Source organism: Podarcis melisellensis (genome assembly GCF_964234715.1).
Source record: "Podarcis melisellensis genome assembly, chromosome: 15".
In the NCBI taxonomy this organism is placed as follows: domain Eukaryota; kingdom Metazoa; phylum Chordata; class Lepidosauria; order Squamata; family Lacertidae; genus Podarcis; species Podarcis melisellensis.
Window position 1 is genome coordinate 3,295,754 of NC_138532.1, and position 20,487 is coordinate 3,316,240.

Sequence of the window (20,487 nt, forward strand, 5' to 3'; positions counted from 1 at the left end):
CCACCCCGGCATAGAGAGACAGGGTGACATTTTTGTTTGGGCTCTGGAAGTAGGTTGTTTCCCTAAAGATCTGATTTGAAAGCAGTGGCATGTTTATAGCTGTGAACCTTCCCCTATGTTCAACCTCAATGCTAGTTCCAAGGACTGAAGGGAGAAAGGGCAAGAACCCTCCATGGGCCCCTGTTTCCTCAGTGATTCTATACCCTCCATGCTATTATTGCCAGCTGCTTCTCTTCTCCATTTGCTGTGTGCAAAAAATCAATGAGCAAACAGTCCGTGGCTCCTGCTTCTACAGCCCTTCCTCCAAACCACCTGGCCAGAGTGAGAGTCGGGTGAACAAGCACATTGCAGTGGTGGAAGAGCGGGTCCAGGGGCCCTTGTCAGTAGACCCCTGGATGGTGCATGGGATCACAGCAATTGCCCACCTACCCCAGCTGTTGACACAGACTCTGCTCTGCCTGCACATTTGCAAATAAGTGCAACTATTACAAAGCACAGAGAAAATGCAGAGAAAATAAGGAATCAAATGTGATTGATAAAAGGACTGGACAATCCAGAAACTTTTATACAGTGTGGCAAAACATTATTACATTAAAAAATCAAACAACATTAGATTATTCTCCATCGCAAGCTAGTCTCCAGGTATGGACCTTTTAAGCAACATCACTGGTAGGAATCTTTCATTTTTTATAGGTCGATATTGTCATGAGATTTCCTCTTTGATTGATCTTCCTGTAAAAGACAGACAGACAAATTTAACTTGATTAGCAGGAGAATGCTGGTAGATAAATACCCTTTAACATTTGATGAACATGCTTGAGAATTCCATGTCATGTGTTTTGTGCTCTGTTGTTTTCAAGACAATCTTGGTGTGGCAGAAACTATTTCAAAATGCCATATGAGTGATCTCCTTCCAAAGAAGCATACCTCTTTTTAATACCATTTTAAATACTGAATTTTAAATTGTAGCCCTGGGACTTACTGGTGAAGTACAGGCAATAAATGTAACAACCACAAAAAGCATGCTGCACCCCTGGAATTCTTGGTATTCAGAGAACTGGGATGAATATAACAATATCTGAGGTTTTTTTCTATTTCCAAACACAGTTCTTTCACTTTTAATGTATCTTGTCAACTGCAGATGTTGAAGCTCATAGGAGAAAATAGTTACTGAATAGTCATGCAAACAAGCTATCATCTCAAGCAAAACTTTCATTGCAGTCACATTATATGTAGTTAGGATATCAAGCTGGACAAGTCAAGTGTAGTCTTATTTGGAATACTACCAGTCAGCCCCCATTTTCAAATGGGCCAGTGGCTGCTAAAATGTTAAAGGAAAATACCAGTTTACCATCTTCTATCAGATCAGCCTTCTGCTCTCTCTCAGTGGCCGTGTTTTCCTTGCCCAGTGCAAGAAAGAAGTGCACCAAGCAAGGCAGATTCCCTTAAAAATGAATGCTGATTAGGAGAGTTTTGAATCTATTGGCATTGGCAAATGGATGAATGACATCATGCATTACACAACTGAGGTGAATAGCAGGATAAAACCATATCCAAAGCAATTTCACATGGTCTCTCACCTCTAACTACTTTCCTGTAAAATAAGTCTAACTTCAGTGATGATTATCTGGAAAGTGCCTTCACACATTTTGCTAAGATTCACCCGGTTTTGCAAGCTACAATAATTATGCAATCATGTCATGGCAGTTAAAGTTAAGACAGAGATAGAACAGAGAAAAGAGCACTTAACTTTAAACCTCACAAGGCATTCTTAAGCATCAAACACTGAGGTTTTTAATCGTCATAGTGAAATGAATTTTCTTCTGTAATTAGTGGAGCTGCACATCTATTTCAGTCACTCCAAACCCTTCCCATCCACCAACCAGGTATTATATTTCAACAAAGCAATTTTCAAGGGAAAGATGGCCAGTATGCTAAAAACAAGAGCAATGATTTAAAATTACCCCCACACACACACTTTCTTCCTTTGTAAGCCATTTTTTAAAAAACAAGCACCCAGTCTTCATTCATTCTATCATAGAATGTTGTGTATACACAGCATAAGTATCAGGAGTGAGAAGCAACTGCTGTCCTTTCCAGCTGTGCCCCAGATTGCATATAATTCAATGGAGGCCACTGAGATCCAAACCAGCCCCTCTTCCCATAGTCTTTCCCTTATTTTCCTGTACAGGTCATGTTCTTATAGTTTGTAATCCATGAGATCTGGGTGGATTACAAATTCAATTCCCTTGTATTTCCAGAATGTATTAATTTGGAAAGAAAATACTCATTTCCCATCAAAACCCTGAAATGACCCCATGTAAAAAATAAAGACATTTGCACCCACTGTATTAATGCTGCAAGGGACTTTTTAATGTGTGGTTATGACTTACTGTTGGCGGAAGGAGCGAGCCGCATTCCGGTGAGTGAGCCTGTCCTTGGCTGTGATGCTGGCTTTAGCCCTCTCACTGGTCGGAGCTGAAGGAGCTCATGGGCAGAGGGATTGGGAGAGGGAGGCTGGGGAAGATGAAACAGGTTTGAAAAGGCAACTGAAACCAGTTTAGGTTAGATTGCTTTTCAAAACCATTGGGAATTTTTTTTTTAAATGAAGGGATTTCACTCATTTTTTTTAAAATGAAGGGATTTCACTCTGCTGAAATTCATCGTTTACAACTTTAAAAAGGGACACAGGTGATTTTCATCTGTGATCTCTGCTGTGGTTGATTTCAAATACTGTGCACATATATCTTAGTCGGGTATTTGTCCCTAAAAAGTGTTAGGAGAAGCATTAAATTTTAAACTAAAAGGAAACTGAAGAAAAATAGAAGATCAAAAAAGACTTAATCCTACTAACACAGGGACAGTAAATTGTAGACTGATGATGGACTTTGAGAAAGTCCCCCAAAAAGAGTTTAGGCAAACCAAATTTAAACTGAAAACTGAAAAAAAATTCCAAGATGGAGATTTTAAAGAGAACCAGGAAAATTAAAAATACTGGACTGGAAAAGCCAAGAGAAAATAAAGATAAATGAAGGTATGTGAAGCGGGGAATCAAATTTTATTTACCTTTCAAACTAATGAGTATTTGGATGAAAAGAAGGAGCACATGAAAGGATACATGGATATGAAGTCTGCTTAAAGCAGTGGGGAATGAGTAGGGAAAATAGAAGGCTTTTCTTTTAAAAAGCCAACTAGAGAAGTCGTTTCATGAATGGAAAGTTTGGGTTTTTGGTTGTTGAAGCTATAAATGTGTGTGTGTGTGTGTGTGTGTGTGTGTGTGTGTGTGTGTGTAGAGAAAAAAGAGCAAAGAAGACAGGAAGGAGACAAAACCCTTCCTTCTGATTTCATGTTTGCTCAGGTTGCCTTGGAAGTAGAGAAAGACAGGTAAGTTAAAAACTTGCTGAATAGGCAAATAAAGCATTTTGAGGATGAATCTGGTGATGGTGACTGGAGAGTGACTGCTCAGGGACATAGTAAGTCCAGGATCCTGTGGAAAAGTGCTTCCTCTGAGGGAAGTTCCTGAGAGTGGCTAGAGTGGTGGATTAGTATCTGGAGACCAGAGTTCAAATCCTCCCTCTGCCATGAAGCTCTCTGTCTCTCAGCCTAACCTACCTCACAGGGTTCTTGTGAGGATCAAATGAGGAAGCAGACGAGAACATCAACTCCACTAAACCTTTCCAGCAGAACCTGCAAGATTACAAAAAGATATGGGAAATGGAGCTCAAATGGTAACTATGGAACAGGCCAGGCAAAATTACCCCTGATGTGTAACGTGATTATCTAGTGGTAATAACCAAGGATTTTGGATTTTATTTTATTTTCGCTAAGCATCTTCTAGGAACAGCTATTTAGCTCATTGCTGAGACAACACAAAGCGTTGACTCTATACAAAAAACTTGGATCCTCTATCACTGAAGGTAATATATTTAAAATACCAATTTAAAAACCAGATCTAGCAGTCAGCTTCCTTTGCCAGTAACTTCCCATCTGGAAACTAGCACTGCAGTTGAAGGAAGGTAACTTTTAAATACTCTTGATTTGTCAGAAGTGGTGACAGGTGCAAATACCTATCAAGTAAACTTGAAATGCTACATCACAATTAAAGTAACAATGCAGTTTCATGCATTCTGACTGAAGGGCTTCTAGGTGAGTATCTCGTGCTTGGCTGGAGCGAAAATCTCTTTTCCACCTGCAGTTCTTGTGCTAAGACACTTTAAAGTCTTAACGTTTTATTTACCTTACAAGCTAATTAGTCTTTGGATGAAGACTACTCAGTGATCTTTTTCAATGCAATGCTTTTGTACTGGTCTCTCCTTTCTGTATATTCCCATCCTAAAATGGAGCCTTAAACTCTGGAATATGTCTCCAGTGTGTCTTGCAAGTGGAGGATTCCAGTGGAGGGAGAATGAATGCTTGAGAAGCGTTGTAGTGAGTAGAGCTGTACTGAAATGACTGGTCTTTCCAGCAGCAATGGCAAGATTACATAATCAATGGGAAACGGACGTCAAAAGGTAACTATACAACAGGGCAGGCAAAACTATCACCAATAGGTAACGTGGCTGTGGTAGTAATAACTCTAAATGGCCTATGATTTCACTGACAAATGCATTAAAGGGGTGGATTGTGCTGTATCCATCACTGCTCCATGTGCATCCCTCCCGAAGTGGCGCACTCGGTGGAAGAGGACGACCATCCCAGATTGGAGGAGTGTACCATTCTTCGGTCAAGGGTATACGAGAGCTGCACTCCCCTGCTATTGTGTTCCATCTGCAACTCTTTGTGCTAAGACTCTTTCAGGTTGCAGTGACTGAGACGTAAGAAAAGGCCCTATTCCGTGTCACTACAATGAAGCTCACCTGCAGGTAGGAGAACACGTCTTCTTTTGCTCTAGCTCCTCTTTTCTTCAGGCTTCCCAGAGTTCACTGTACCTGAAGCAGATCTGTTCAGTTGATGAGAAAGATGCAATGTGCGTAAGAGCTCTTGATAGATCAAGAAAAACTCTGCAGTGAGAGTCACCAGCACTAGGACAGTGCTGATTTAGGTAGATTCACGTTGCACCATTCAGTATTTTTTTCCAGGGCAATGTTTTTTGTCTCCTTTTTCCCATTTTCTTTTCTGATGGTCTTTTCGCAGTTCTCTCCAAAGATCCTGCAACACTCAAATGAAGCCAGCTCTTCCGGCTGAGTCCCAGAAGTCACAGTGGTAAGAATTAAAAAAAAAAAAAACACAAAACTTATTTTCTGCAGGATTGGTGGAAGGGGGCTGGGGACAAACTAGTGACTCTAGATTGTAACCCAACTGAAGGTGCTTGCAGACACATGAAGTCACACCTCAAATGGACAAAGGAAAGGGTGAGCATTGAGCAATCTTTCCTCTTTCCACACCAAGCTTAATGGCAGAGATTTAAGTGTGAATCACATCTCTCTGTTCTGCCCCTCTAGATTAATGGCTTATCTAGCTTCAGTCAAAAATGGCGGTCAAAATGGTATTCCAGGATTGAAGGACATTTAGGTGAGTATCCCTTGCTTGGCTAGGGAGAAAATCTCTGTTGTGTTCCATCTGCAACTCTTTGTGCTAAGACTCTTTCAGGTTGCGGTGACTGAGTCGTCAGAAGAGGCCCTGTTCCGTGTCACCACAGTGAGACTCACCTGCAGGTAGGAGAACACGTCTTCTTTTGTTCCAGCCCTTCTTTCCTTTTGTTCCAGCTCCTCCTTTCTTCAGGCTTCCCAGAGCTCACTGTACCTGAAGCAGACGAGAAAGACACAATGTGAGTGCTCTTGCTCTTGATACTTCAAGAAAAACCCTGCAGTGAGTCACCAGCATTAGGACAGTGCTGCTTTGGTTGAAATGGTATTCCATGATTGACATACATTTAGGTGAGTATCCCTTGCTTGGCTAGGGAGGAAATCTGTATTGTGTTCTGTATGAAACTGTTTGTGCTATGGCTCTTTCAGGTTGCCGTGACTGAGTCGTCAGAAGTGGAAGCCTTTTGCAGCAGATTACTTCGTAACTCTTAAGTTTGTTTTTTTCCTGAGAGAACATTCTATTTTGTATGACTCAGTAGGGTAGCAATCATTTTAAAAAGTGCATACATATACAGCATTTGCAAATTAGTCTCCTTTTTTATTTTTAAAGGCATGTGTCAGTGGTCACTATACACAAAGAGGCCAATTTCTGCAATTTGGACACTGAGGGGAGGTCAGAAGGAGAAGATTGAGAGGAGGATCTGGATGCTGAAGGGGCAACAAAGTTTCGGGAGCAGGAAGAACCTGTGCAAGGGAGCAGTTCAGACTCCAAGGCTGAAGCAGAGGAGGGGGACAAGAGACTGCTGAGGAATCCAGGGAGTCTCCCTCTCCTGCTGCGACAATCTCCCCTCCAGCCTTGTCTCCAAGAATACACAGAATAATGAGGAGAGTGGAACAGAGGCCAAAGATGCTCAGATGCTGTTTGAGACTGCTGGGGAGAGGAGAAGCCCTAGAAGGCAGGGACCGTCAGTCCTGACAACTGCTGTACAGGGACAAGACCTACTGGGAAGCGTTGCTGAGTTGTATGTTCATTTCCTTGAATAAAAAGTTGAGTGAGCACTGAAAACTGGATTTGCTTCTTCATGCTGACCTGCCTCCCTGACAGCCTGGCCCTTTGTGTTTCCCCTGATTGTGGGAAGTGCAGCTTGACCCTAACTTTACTTAGGAAGGAGAGAGTGTTGGTCAAAGGCGTCCTGGTAGTTGCCCCCCCCCTTAAAGGCTGTAGCTCAGTGGCAGAGCACATGGTTAGTATTTAGAAGGACCCGGGTTCAGTTTCTGGCATCTCCAGGTACAGGTGGGCCCAACTCACAATCCTCTTTGATATGATCACCTGTTCAAAACTTGGCATATTGGAGAGATGGCAAAATGGATGGAACTGTTAAAAGATACAAATTTAGAGTATTTTAAGGAAGACTGGAAACCCTTTCTAGTTTAAGTAAAAGGTTATTATTTCCCATATGTGAAGATCACAGTGGATCATCAGTGGATGATCATAGACATATCTCAGCCTGACTTAACCTCACAAGGCTGCTGGGGTGAGGTAGAATGTGAGCTCCTTGGAGGAAGGGCATAATAAAATCAAAATGTAAACCTTGGTCTCTAATCGTTAACTGCCATCTTTTCTTCCTCCACAAGGAAGTGGGAATAGAACCAAGAGAACTCAAGAAGCTTGGGTTGGGCAGTGCAGAGAGGGACAAGGAGGCGAGGCCATTGTCTCACTGCAGTAGTCATCCCAGGGTGCTCCCGTTTATTTCAGTAGTGTTGGTGTCGGGAACCTTTGGGCTGCCAGATGTTGCTAAACTTCAGTCGCCATCATCACTGGTCACTGCACATACTGGGGCTGATGGGAGCTGTACTTCAGCAACACGAAGCAGGTCAAGGCAGGAGATGTTTAGGATCAGAGTTTTCCTTCTCTTAGATGGACTACCTTCCTAGGTGGATGAGCCCCTCCTGCCTCTCACTGCCCTCTACAGCACATGCAGAAACCGCCTTTTTGATGGTTGGACCCACTCTCGGTCTCGTCTGCTCAATCAGCCAGCCAGAGCCTACCTTCGCGTGCAGGGGAAGTCTCTAACTGACAGAGGGTTTGAGACCCAGGGTTTGGTTTAGCCAGCCAGTCAAAGCCGTTCCTGGGATGTGGTCTCTGTCACATGCTGGCAGCTTCTAGGAGCCACAGGTGAGAGGACAAAAAGGTGGACAAAATACCCCCAGAAGGAGCACAATGTGTTCCCCACTAGAGGGACAACCCAGTGGTGTAGCAAGGTCAGGTGGTACCCAGTGCGGAAAATTCTTGTCACACTCACACACACACACACTGAATTTTATTTCATTTTTGCCTGCAAAAATGGTTTGACTTTATTTCTTATTTTCTTACAAAGGAATGTGGATTCTGGGCCTCTGATATCAAGTAGATGACTGTGGACAGATACTTAAATCTACAGGCTGGATTGTGTTTTGTATTGTTTTATTTATATTTATTGTTTATTAAAACCTTCAAAGTGGTTTACCAAAACAAAAAACAAAAAAGCACCACAGCGGTAAAATCAAGAAAAATTAACAACCCTAATTTAAAACATATAAAAGCTAAAATATAAAAATAGATTAAATTTACTTCAACTTCCTAAGCATCTGGGTATGCTTGCCTAAAGAAGAATGTTTTAGCAGGTGCCCGAAAAGAGTCTAGCAAAGGCATGTGCTTTGTTGCAAGAGGCGGGGAGTTCCAAAGTGCAGGTGCTGTCGCAGTAAACAATGCAGTACAGATATTATGTGGAACCTGCAGTAGTGCTTGAAACTACTGAAGGGGGAGGGTTATTTATTGTGATTTCACCATGCTCTGTATTATCTGAAAAGGAAAACATTCCTTTAAAAAATAGGACTGCACAGCAGCAATCTAGTCTCATCATGATCAGTGGGACTTATTCCTGAGCCGACGGTGCATAAGATGGACTGCACTCCTATGCACCCCTCACATCCAGTTTGTACCTAAAACTCTGCACAGGCCTGCACCAGAGAATTGTAGAGTTGGAAGGGACCCCTGAGGGTCATCTAGCCAAACCCCTGGGGCAATGCAGGAATCTCAACTAGACCATCCCTGACCGATGGTCATCTGTCTTCTGTTTTCCCCCTCAGCCAGGACACCCAATAAGGGAGACTGGAGGTGGGGGAAAAGGTAAATTTTGGCAATGGGGCAGATTTGTCAGGCGTGCGCAGGAACAGCTTGAAGACTTTACACAGAGAGGAACCCCACACGGGTTTCCCCACATGTAAGGTAACAGGCAGGGAGCCAGCTCAGATAGAGGGAAAAACATTGGGGGAGGGGAGGGGGAAAGAGTGCCCAAGTCTGCCCATCTGATCCTCTTTGGGATGGGGGCACTAGGGCTCTGGGACCACCCTCCCCAAAATATTTACTTGTCTTCAATGTATTGTTACCACTGTTCTTCTATAGTACAGAACATCTTTAATTTAAACACTTTCTCTAATATTAAAATGGCAGAAGTAATCAGCAGCATAGATATCAAAGGCGAGAGAATAGTTCCTAATAGATACAAGGGAGACCCAGATACACTGCAAGCACACGGAAGTCAATAACCCAAGAGTGGCTTCTAAGGGGGGGTTGGCTGAGGACAGGGTTGGACGGAAACATGTGGAGCTTTGCAGAGGTGAGACAGAAAGGGTTTGTCAGAGGGAAACTCACTTTCCCTTTTTAAGCACTGGCCAAAATCCCTTCCAGGTTTGCAGCGCCACCCCTGAAGTGACCCTTTAAATCCACTTGGTAGTCCAGCTGTAGGCGCTCGTCTTCCAGGCACACCCACTGCTTCCTTCCTCTCCCCTTCCCGCCCCCTCCGTTGTTTCCTCACCTGCCTCCTTCCCGTCCTTTCTCCTGCCTGCCTGCCTCCTCCAGCCAGGAGTGTGCTCCCAATTTCCCAAGCCTGCAGCAAATGTCACCCCCCCTTGGGATGACACGGGGGGACTGCCCCCACTGCCCCCACCTTGCTCTGCCACTGCTTGGAGTTGCTGAGGGTTGAACCTGGGATCTTCTGCATGCCTGGCAGGTGTTCTGCCATTGAGCTATGGCCCTTCCCCAGCCCTTCAGCCCTTGGCAATCCTCTCATCTACAGGCTCTGTCTTTTCTGCCCCAGCAGAAAGAGAGATTCAGTTCTGCAGCATCATTGCCAAGTGGCAGACAGTCCTCTCTCCACAAATCAATTAGACACATCCCCGGGAAGTGCAATTAACCCAGATACAAATGAGACTTGAAGCAGCAAATGTTTCCTCTTCCCTGTGTCTTCCTTGCAGAAACACTATATTTCTACAGGGATCTGCACTCCAGTTTTATCTCTCTGGCAAAGGCAAGTCGATAAAAGGAAAAGTCAAATGCTCCAAGGAAGACACAGATTTGTGGGTGGCTGGGTGGGGGTCACATTACCTACTGAATAATGAATATAGCAGAGCAAAGCAAACAAAAAAGTTTGGTACTGAATGTTTCATTGATCACTTGAGTAGCATATGCTGCTTAAATTATCTGTCGCCACCTCCCGTCAAATCTGGCAAGTTGAGTACAAAAAAAGGAGGCTGTACTGAAATTAGAGTTGAGATCAATTTGGGGAAAGAAGGGGGTTTTCCCAAGCAAATTCAGATTTGCTCAGAAAATTTCACACCTACCCACCCAATGTTATATATTTGTTAGAGGTGGGCATGCTTTCCAAGGCTTCACTTGGATTGTCTTGGAAATTACACAATTTCCCCAAAGAGGGGGGGGGGGGATAGAGAAATCATACAATTTTTCACAGAATCAGCCAATCCAAAGGGCTCTCCCTGACTGCTTCCTTGACCCATGACACTCCCCCTTAGCAACACAGGAAGCTGCCTTATACTGAGCAAAATCATTGATCTATCCAGGTCAGTACTGTCCACAATGGGGGCGCCTTTTGCATGGTTGTGTGCAGCCCCCCAGGTCCCAGTGTGGCCCCTGGTAGTTTGGGCTGGCTTCATCCTCCCCAGGCTGGATACCTGGAGGTCTCCACCTAGAATCATAGAGTTGGAAGAGACCACAAGGGCCATCGAGTCCAGCCCCCTGCCAAGCAGGAAACACCATCAGAGCACTCCTGACATATGGTTGTCAAGCCTCTGCTTAAAGACCTCCAAAGAAGGAGACTCCACCACACTCCTTGGCAGCAAATTCCACTGTCGAACAGCTCTTACTGTCAGGAAGTTCTTCCTAATGTTTAGGTGGAATCTTCTTTCTTGTAGTTTGGATCCATTGCTTCTCTGGAGCAGCAGAAAACAACCTTTCTCCTTCCTCTATGTGCAGGGGCGCCGACTTATAAAAAATATTGGGGGGGCCCATACCAACTTATAAAAAATATTGGGGGGGCCCAAGACCTCCAAACCGCTGCTGCTGGGGGAATGAAAGGGGCGAGCCCCGGGCTGCCAACCTTAAGTGAACCTGTGAGGGCCCGCCCTTTGCGGCAGCCGTTTGGCTGCCGCCGTGGGCGGTGAATATTAATGATGTATCATTTTTGTGCTTCATGCTGTGGCCACAGACATGTGATCTGATGGTGAATTTGGGGTGACCCAATGCAAAGATCCTGAGGATCCCTGTGGATCCATGTTTTGTAACCACGTTTTTGCACCATTGCAGCCCCAGGCAACAGTGGGTGCGTGATTTTTGGGGGGCAGGCTGTAGCCATGGACATGCTATGTGATCTGATGGTGAATTTGGGGTGACCCAATGCAAAGATCCTGAGGATCCCTGTGGATCCATGTTTTGTAACCACGTTTTTGCACCATTGCAGCCCCAGGCAACAGTGGGTGCGTGATTTTTGGGGGGCAGGCTGTAGCCATGGACATGCTATGTGATCTGTTGGTGAATTTGGGGTGACCCAATGCAAAGATCCTGAGGATCCATGTGGATCCATGCTTTTAAACCACATTTTAAGTGGGGAGGGAAGGAAAAACACAGAACGGACAAGGAGCACGAGAGGGGTGTGCAGAGAAGCAGCTGGCTAAGAATGCAGGGGAGGGGTATAACGGCAAGGAGGAAAGGAAGGCAAAAGTTTTCCCTCACCTACCCACCCAAGCCAGCCAGCTCGCACGCGCTCTCTCTCTCTCTCTCTCTCCCTCCTGCCTGCTTGCCTGGAGGGGAGGGGCTTTCCCTGCTCTTTGTTCCGTTTGAGCAAACACAGCAAGGAAACAGAGGAGGGTGGGCAGTAAGACCCTGAGGCAGAATGCAGGAAAGCAGCCGCTTCCTCTTTTTGAGGGAAAAATACGGTAATAATTTTCTTAAATTATTGGGGGGGCCGAGCCCCCCCAAACGAATTTTTGAGGGGGCTCGGGCCCCCTCAGGCCCCATGGAGTCGGCGCCTATGTCTATGTGACATCCTTTTATATATTTGAACATGGCTATCATATCACCCCTTAACCTCCTCTTCTCCAGGCTAAACATGCCCAGCTCCCTTAGCCGTTCCTCACAAGGCATCGTTTCCAGGCCTTTGACCATTTTGGTTGCCCTCCTCTGGACACGTTCCAGTTTGTCAGTGTCCTTCTTGAACTGTGGTGCCCAGAACTGGACACAGTACTCCAGGTAGGTCTGACCAGAGCAGAATACAGTGGCACTATTACTTCCCTTGATCTAGATGTTATACTCCTATTGATGCAGCCCAGAATTGCATTGGCTTTTTTAACTGCCGTGTCACACTGTTGGCTCATGTCAAGTTTGTGGTCAACCAAGACTCCTAGATCCTTTTCACATGTACTGCTCTCAAGCCAGGTGTCACCCATCTTGTATATGTGCCTCTCATTTTTTTTGCCCAAGTGCAATACTTTACATTTCTTCATGTTAAAATTCATCTTGTTTGTTTTGGCCCAGTTCTCTAATCTGTCAAGGTCATTTTGAAGTGTGATCCTGTCTCTGGGGTGTTAGCCACCCCTCCCAGTTTGGTGTCATCTGCAAATTTGATCAGGATGCCCTTGAGTCCATCATCCAAGTCATTGATAAAGATGTTGAATAAGACCGGGCCCAAGACAGAACCCTGTGGCACCCCACTAGTCACTCTTCTCCAGGATGAAGAGGAACCATTGATGAGCACCCTTTGGGTTCGGTCAGTCAGCCAGTTTCAAATCCACTGAGTGGTAGCATAGTAAAGACCACATTTTACCAGCTTCTTTACAAGAATATCATGGGGCACCCTGTCAAATGCCTTGCTGAGATCAAGGTAGACTACATCCACTGCGTTCCCTTCATCTACCAGGGTTGTAATTCTGTCAAAAAACGAGATCAGGTTAGTCTGACATGACTTATTTTTCAGAAATCCATGCTGACTATTGGTGATCACAGCATTCCTTTCTAGGTGCCCACAGACTGTTTGCTTAATGATCTGCTCCAGAATCTTCCCTGGTATTGATGTCAGACTGACTGGGCGGTAATTATTTGGGTCCTCTCTTTTCCCCTTTTTGAAAATAGGGACAACATTTGTCCTCCTCCAGTCTGCTGGGACTTCACCTGTTCTCCAGGAATTCTCAAAGATGACTGCCAGTGGTTCTGAGACCTACCTCTGCCAATCGCCCAATCCCGCCTGGGGAGGCATTGCCAGGGGATTGGCCAGGTAAGGGGAGGGACCGTCCTGCCCACACAACAGAAGATGAATCTTACCTGTGAAGTGGCAGTTGGCTCCAGAGCTTCTCCCACCCTCCCCTCCCTCCACAGGTACGCAGGCTCTGCTATGTCAGGGTCGCTGTTGAAGGGCTGGAAAGGAATTTTCCTGCATTGGTAGGTTTTGCCTTCCCCGTAGCAAAATGTCACAACTTTGGAGGTTTCTGGCCTTGGGCGGAATCCTTTAGTCTAGCTTCCTAAATGGGGGGCAGGGCATGAAGCAGTGCCCCATGCCCCCTTGCGGCGGTGATACCAGAGTTGCCCATTAAAGGGGTCTTGAGGGGAGGCATTGGCCATATGCCGAGAGGTTGTCATTGCTCTCCCCTCCAATGGCGCAAAAAGGGGGGGCAGGCTCTCTGCTTGAACATATGTTCTCTAGAGCCAGCCCAATCCCCACACATTTTGGATAACCCTGAAGTCTCCCAGATCCACGGCTGGGGACTGGGAAGGATAAACGCCCAGTGCCTGAGCCAAGGTCTCCCTACATCTGAAACTTAATAAAGTTGTGGCCAATTTTAATCCCGGAGCACGTTGTCTTGAGTCATTATTCCGCTCAGGGGACACCTAGGGTTGGGGGGGACTCCACCTGTCCATGCAATGTCCGGCAGCAGCTCTCTGGGGTTTCAGATGGAGAACATTCCCACCTGAATAAACTTATTTACATTAAAAGTAACACTCCTTCAACTAAAATCTGTGTTGTACGTGAATAACACCTGCAACCTTCATCTGCTCTGACTGGTAGCAATACCTCCAAATCATAAAAATCATAAAAATAAAAAACCACATACAAGGGCACAGGTCTATAGAGCAACCACAACAAAGTGCTGAAAGACACGTGACTGTCACAACAGTGTATTGATAATGCGAAGAAGTCTACAACAAAACAGACAAAATGTGCAAAGGGCACATTTCATCAAGACTTACAAAGAACCACATAGCAAAAAAATAATTAAGAGGGTTTTGGACCCTTGCAGTGGTTATTATCCTCTTGGAATTGAGTAACTTCTCTGGAGGGATAAACATTCCCAGAGTCCTCCATGTTGGGAAAACTGGAATCAGAGCCTTGAAACGTTTGTGAGGTGTTGTCATCTGGACAAGATCTTTGAAACAGGACCTTATCCGGAAGCTGAAACATAAAGAACAGCTGCCCTTTGGCAGAACACTGCCCCATCAAAGAAGTGAGTTGTGCCAGTATGGGATCTTATGGTGCTCCAGCAATAATTTCCAGAGTATTAAATTGGCATTGTCCAATGGCATAGCACTAGGAAGGGTGAGAGCAGTCAAGAAGTGGCAATTCACCTGCAAAATGTCTTCAAATAGCTGAAGGCCTGACACAGCAAAGATGGCAGGGACTAGGAAGGATTAGACGCAATGGGTAAAAAAATGCAAGGAAACAGATTACAGCTCTACTTTCAGGAAAGCATCCTGTTGGTAAGAGGTGTTTGACACTGGGAAAGACTGCTTCAGAAAGCAGTGGGCTCCCCTTTGCTCCAGGTATCCTAAGCAGAGGATGGACAGGGATTTATCAGGGATGCTGTAGTTGTACTAACACTGGGTGAGGGGTCGGACTAGATGACCTCAAAGGTACTGTCCAATTTTGATATTCTATTACCACCTGTCTCATGCAGGCAACTAAACCAGCAGAAGCACATTTTCAGGTGTATTTCAAATGACACCTCTCCACTAAACTTGAGGCAGCAAAACTCTCATATTCTAGCCAGAGAATAGCACAAAAATAAATTGCAGTTGCAAGTGATAGGCAGACCCTATTGTGCAGGCACATCCAACAGGTAGATCACTGCCAGTCTTTAACTCTGTGAGTAGATCGCAGTTTCTTGGGAGTTGGCCACCCCTGCTATTGTGGAACCATAAGAATAATCCTGGAGCCAATCTAGGCAGCAACCAGATCCAGAATGGCTTAGCTTCAGGAAGGTGGCTCCATCACACTCATTCAACAGACATGTGGCATCCTTGGACAGCTGCCAGGCCTCCAGCACACCTGCCCTGGAGCTCCTGCCCTGAGTGGCTAGGTTTAAATTTCCACAATGTCCCTCATTTAGTGTTGCATCAGGGCATTATGGGGAATTCAAATGGGAGCACAGCTGTCAGGCAGTGGTGGGTGGTGCATATTGGGACTGGTGGGACAGGCTGAGGGACCATCAGTAAGTAGAACCAGAGCCAATGAGAGGCAGATCCAACTAATTCTAGTCTTCTCTCCTTCCTCCCTGCTGAGATCTACAAGGACAAGATGGACAGGCAGTGGTTGTAAGGAAGAAGGCAAGAAGGTGGGGTGATTGGCTGAGGGTAGATATTCTCATCACCATTTCCACCCCCTGCTCCTCCTCTTCATCATGGTTGCTACCAGCTGCTTGCTTGCCGGTAGTGGCCAGAACAAGCGCTTGTGGTTGAAGCAAGCAGGTCACAAGTGGCTCTTCTCAGTGTCTCCCGCCCCTGGCCCTCAGAAGAGACCCAACCAAGTCCACCACTGATACCAGCCCAGCCCTTGGGTCAGACTATTTGTCCATTTGGCCAGTACTGTCTGCTCTGACTGGTAGCGACTCTCCAAATTCTCCAGAAGAGATCTTTTACATCACCTGCTGCTGCGTTCTTTTGACTGCAAATGCTTGGGATTTACTTGGGAACTTCTGAATGCAAAGCATAGGTTGCTTCTCTGCATTATGTTCTCTTCCTTCTCTTGCTCAGCTTAAACAAGAAAGTGGCATTGGTTTTCTACTGCCTCCTCATTAAGAAGTTTTGTTGGTGAAGCAGAATGAAAATTATGCAACCCATTTTCTCTGCATAGCTGACCTTTTCCAAAGCAAGCCTTTATTTTAGAGAGGTGGGCATGGGGTGGGGGATTTGTAGACCTGAACTCCTGGACTCTGCTGCTGGACTCCAGCTGCCATCAGCCCCATGCAGTTTCATCAGGAATGATGGGAGCTTTGGAATGTAAGAGATTCTTCTGCTTGGAATTGTGTTTTTTGATGGGAAGGGGATCTTCTTAAAAATAAGCTTTAGGGTTAAAAACCTATGAAGGCTATAAGACATGGTAAGAAGTTCCAATAAAATAACAGTCATCTTCCAAATATGTGTATTTTGCCTTAAGTAGAAGTTGTGCCAGAACTGCAAAATATACTTGCTGCAATCCCACATGCAGTTAGTTGGGTATATGCAGTCAAATTGAATGCAGAATTGCAGCCACTGAGGTTGCAGCTGAACTGGCTTCTTTAAAAGTTTTTGCAAACAGCCCACCAATTTATTTAACCTTCATATCACCTTCATAAAAATATTTGGAAAGTAATATTGTACAGTCACACATTTATGGTCTGGAGTTCATGTTATAAGAGCAATAAATCATTGGAAATGAAAATCTTGCATTTAAAAATATCTGAAATAGATATAGAATTTTTTGCATAAATATACACTCATTTCTCCAGTATGCTATAATTCACTTAATCTGAAGCAACCTTATTGCCTTTAATGACACCACTCTGAAGAATGTGGGTTAGGAAATAGCAGCCACAGATCCTTTCAAATAATGACATTATCAGAAGAATTATATGGGCTATGAAAATAACTGCACTGAAATCATGAGACAAGTAGAGTTTTCAGAATTTTAAAAATTCAGTAAATATGCCAAGCTGAGTAAGCATTCATTGTGGTAGATGGACTTACAAGTAATCCATACATCAGAAGGAAGGAAGGAATAGTTGGTTGTGAAATCAAGCTACAGCTTAGGTACTTTTTTGCAGTGTCATCTTGCATCATAGCATTGGATTGTAGCCAACTAAGTCCTACTCAGAGAAGAACCATTGAAAACCATGAACCTAAGTAACTTATGTCCATTAACTTCAGTGTAAGACAAGTCTGGGATACAACCAACCTCCTTACAAAGTATAAGATTATTCTTTTCTTTTGAAATTGTAACCTATCAGTCAATTGTTTGATATATTGGATATATATGGGGCTTTTTAGAAGATGGAACTCACTGTAACTCAGTTCCAGCACCTCTCAGGTGGGTGCCATTGCCATTATTAGAGAACAAGGGAGGCGTTCATGGTGAGTTCCGGCACCTCTTTTTCTAGAAAAATAGCACTGGAGATGATAGAGATGATAGATGATAGATAGATAGATAGATAGATAGATAGATAGATAGATAGATAGATAGATAGATGATAGATAGATAGATAGATAGATAGATAGATGATAGATAGATAGATAGATAGATAGATAGATAGATAGATAGATAGATAGATAGACAGACAGAACATAACCTTAAGCCAGCTTGGCACATATTTCCTCCCTTTGCTCTATTTTTATTTTGCCTTTCCAGAAACTTAAGAGCCTCATTCACAGTCTAGCTAATCTGAACTATTTGGATTCATGCCAGTTTAGCCTACCATGATCAAGAACACATCATCAGAAGTTACACTGAAATCCTTGTCACTTACTTCCAAGTAAATTCCATGCAGAAGCCACATTATGTCCCTTCATTCCCTTAAATGGTTTGACATTCTTATAGCCCCTCCCACCACCATGATCCCATGCATGCTTATTTAGAAGGAAGGCTATTGACTTCAGGAATGCTTTCACCTAAATAAGTGTGCAGATGGTTGCAGCTGTCTAGTTGCAGCTGTCCAGCTGTCCCCTACCCCCACCCTCATCCCGAAGTCCTCCTGCATTCAATGGAAATAGGATTGCAAATGTTCACAATGCCTAGTGTGTGCCTTGCAAAAAGTAAATATTGGTTTTGCTGTAAATTGAATTTCTTCTTGTACAACCCAAAGAATTTCTTCTTGTACAACCCAAAGAATTATATCCTGCCCACATGCTGTCTTCCTTCCCCACCCCCCACTAGGACTAGCACTTTAAAAAGCTTTGCTGCACCATTCAGACATCGATTTCTGCCTTCATCTACTACCCCTTCTCTTCCCAGTGCTAACTAAGCAGATTGCTTCACCCCTCAGCATCTTGGGAAATATCTCAGTATTACAGTGATTCAAGCAGCACAGTCCTACCCATCTCTACTCAGGAGTCAGTCCCATTATTTCAATGGGGCTTGTTCCCTAGCATGTTTGCAGTCTTAATATACACAGGATGCAAGCTGTGATAAAAATGGCACCTTTGGGTCACATATGGTCAGAAGAATATTAAAAAGAGTCCATCTAACAAGCTGTCTGTGCAAATGCAACTCTGCAAATGTCCCAGAGAAGCCTGCTTCAGTCTCTTTCTCCGCTGACTGCAGTGCTGCAGTTCTATGACAACACCATATTAATGAGCCAGCAGCAGTGTGGACTTCCGGATGGCTTTCAAAGTTGATCTTCCAACTTTGGGTAATAGTGGCACCATGAATAACCTCTCTTACACAAACAAGAATGCAAAAATAGCCTCTCTATCTATCTATCTCTCACAAACACACACACACAGGACTTATAACTAGCCAAGCCTAGAATCATTTCGCAGGTGCCTCCTTAGAAATCTGCATGCATGTTCTGAACCCTGCAAAGGCAAGAGCTGTAAAACAAGTCTGAATGAGGCTCCACACCTACATGGAAGGAGTTCCATTTCATGAAGTGGGACTTACTTCTAAGAAAAAGTCCTTCAGGCATGCCTGTGTTTCATCATTTGCCATGGGATACACACAGAGAAGTCTTCCCTCAGTTTAGAAATGAATTCTCACTCACTTATTCAATTCGGGTTTTTTTAAAAAAAACATTTTTAAACTGCTTGTTTTATTTTATTTTATTATTTTAAAAACACCGTGCCACACCAATTCCATTGAGTGTGGAATGATCCGGTTCATGAACAACTTACTCTAGAGTTGTTTCACTAGATTCAGTGTGGCCCTTGTGAAATAAGTGGAGTGTGGGATGAGCACCTGCTGCTGCAATGAAATTGCAAGCTGTGCAGCCCAATTTTATGAATGTCTTCAGTAAAGTAAATCCCACTTAGTTCCATGGAAACTCACTTTCTTCAGATGTGAAGAGCCTCATAGGTTTCAGAAATGAAACAGGGGAGTTGCCATGTAAGTCTATTGCAGCAAACAATATGTGTATTTTTAATATATAAAATAATAGCTCACTGCAGGTGTGTAATGAATAGAAGGATAGATAGACAGATGGGACAGCTATTAAGAATGTGACAATGCCGGTTTTAAAAAGGATAGACTTGGTGAATGCTATATCACTCATACAATGGTTAAAGGCTGGACTGTAAGGTAGCCTTCCCAGCTCTTAACTACTTTAGACATCTCTTCCTTTTAAATCTCTCTTCTCGCCCCAATCAGCCACCGCCCTGGGCTGTCTGACCTTTCAATGTCAAGCCCTTGATAGGTACTTTAACTACTGATCCTTTGATTACCGCGATTCCTTTTAATGAGTATCTGTCATATTTTAATAGAAAAGTCTTGTTTGTTTTTCAGGAAAGAGAAATTCTTTGTTGGGAAATCGAAAGGGTTAGGAAGGGACTCTTCCTGCCGCTCTGCATTGCAGATGGGGAATCAACTCCACATTTAGATCTTTGCAGAAAAGCGGCAGGACGGCCGAGCTTTGCTATGTCAGTTTAGAAGCAAAAATTCAGGCACCAAACACACACACGCACGCCGGTACTGGGGAGGTTTATTCAGCAGCGAAACGCTTCCTTCTTAGGCCGCCCACGGCCCGTTTCTCCCTGCGGCGCTGGCCTTGGTGCTGAAGCCGCCATGACTGACACAGACAAGACACCCGCGCCCGCGCCTTACCTGAAAACCCACCGCGGCAGATCGCCCCACCCCCACCAACCCAGCGTACGATGCTTGCCTGGATCTCCTAGAAAGGGATCCAGTAGCCACTCACGCCGCCCCCCTGCCACTGTCACCACCCTGCCCGATGTGGGCCAGGCGGCGGCTCGTTGGGTGACTGCTCCACAGGGGGCCGCTGCAGCGACGTCTGGAGCCGGGGCAGGAAATGGGGGGGGGGGACTTGGGAGGAGACGGGGGGGAGGGGAGGATTGGATGAAATAAGAATAAGGAGGTAGAAATGTGGGTGAGGAGCGGGTTACCATGGGGAGGAGAGAGAATGTGCACCATTGCACTCCTATATGCACACTTAAGCCCCACTGAACATTGTGAGACTCACCTCGCAGAAAAAAGTGCACCAGAACCGTAAGTGAACGTTCACATTCCGTTCAGAAGGCGCGCAGTGGGGTGTGGAGGGGGGAAGTAGCCAAGGAAGGAAGGAGTTTATGAAAGGACAGTCTGGCATTCGGGTGCCTCTTTCCAGGGGAGAATCTGAAGGAAAGGGTGTGGCTTACTCTCAAGGGGCGGGGCTTCCG

General features: G+C 44.8%; 3 long non-coding RNA genes across 7 annotated transcripts; 2 read left to right on the top strand and 1 right to left on the bottom strand.

Annotated features, from left to right (window-relative positions):
* Positions 1-529: 529 nt before the first annotated feature.
* On the bottom strand, positions 530-20,380 carry LOC309358281. Its single transcript, XR_014163403.1, has 3 exons — positions 20,292-20,380; positions 17,166-17,271; positions 530-732 (listed from the first exon to the last, which is right to left on the bottom strand). It is a non-coding gene; the product is annotated as an uncharacterized lncRNA (long non-coding RNA).
* Positions 2,505-5,750, top strand: LOC309358260. Of its 5 annotated transcripts, XR_014163367.1 has the most exons (4): positions 2,639-3,263; positions 3,296-5,041; positions 5,247-5,511; positions 5,706-5,750. It is a non-coding gene; the product is annotated as an uncharacterized lncRNA (long non-coding RNA). The 5 variants fall into 5 exon arrangements; XR_014163365.1 differs by lacking the exon at positions 2,639-3,263 and adding an exon at positions 2,505-2,564 and having other exon boundaries at positions 3,359-5,041; positions 5,247-5,744; XR_014163366.1 differs by having other exon boundaries at positions 2,633-2,691; positions 3,359-5,041; positions 5,247-5,744.
* Positions 5,779-6,591, top strand: LOC309358275. Its single transcript, XR_014163394.1, has 2 exons — positions 5,779-5,876; positions 6,136-6,591. It is a non-coding gene; the product is annotated as an uncharacterized lncRNA (long non-coding RNA).
* Positions 20,381-20,487: the final 107 nt, after the last annotated feature.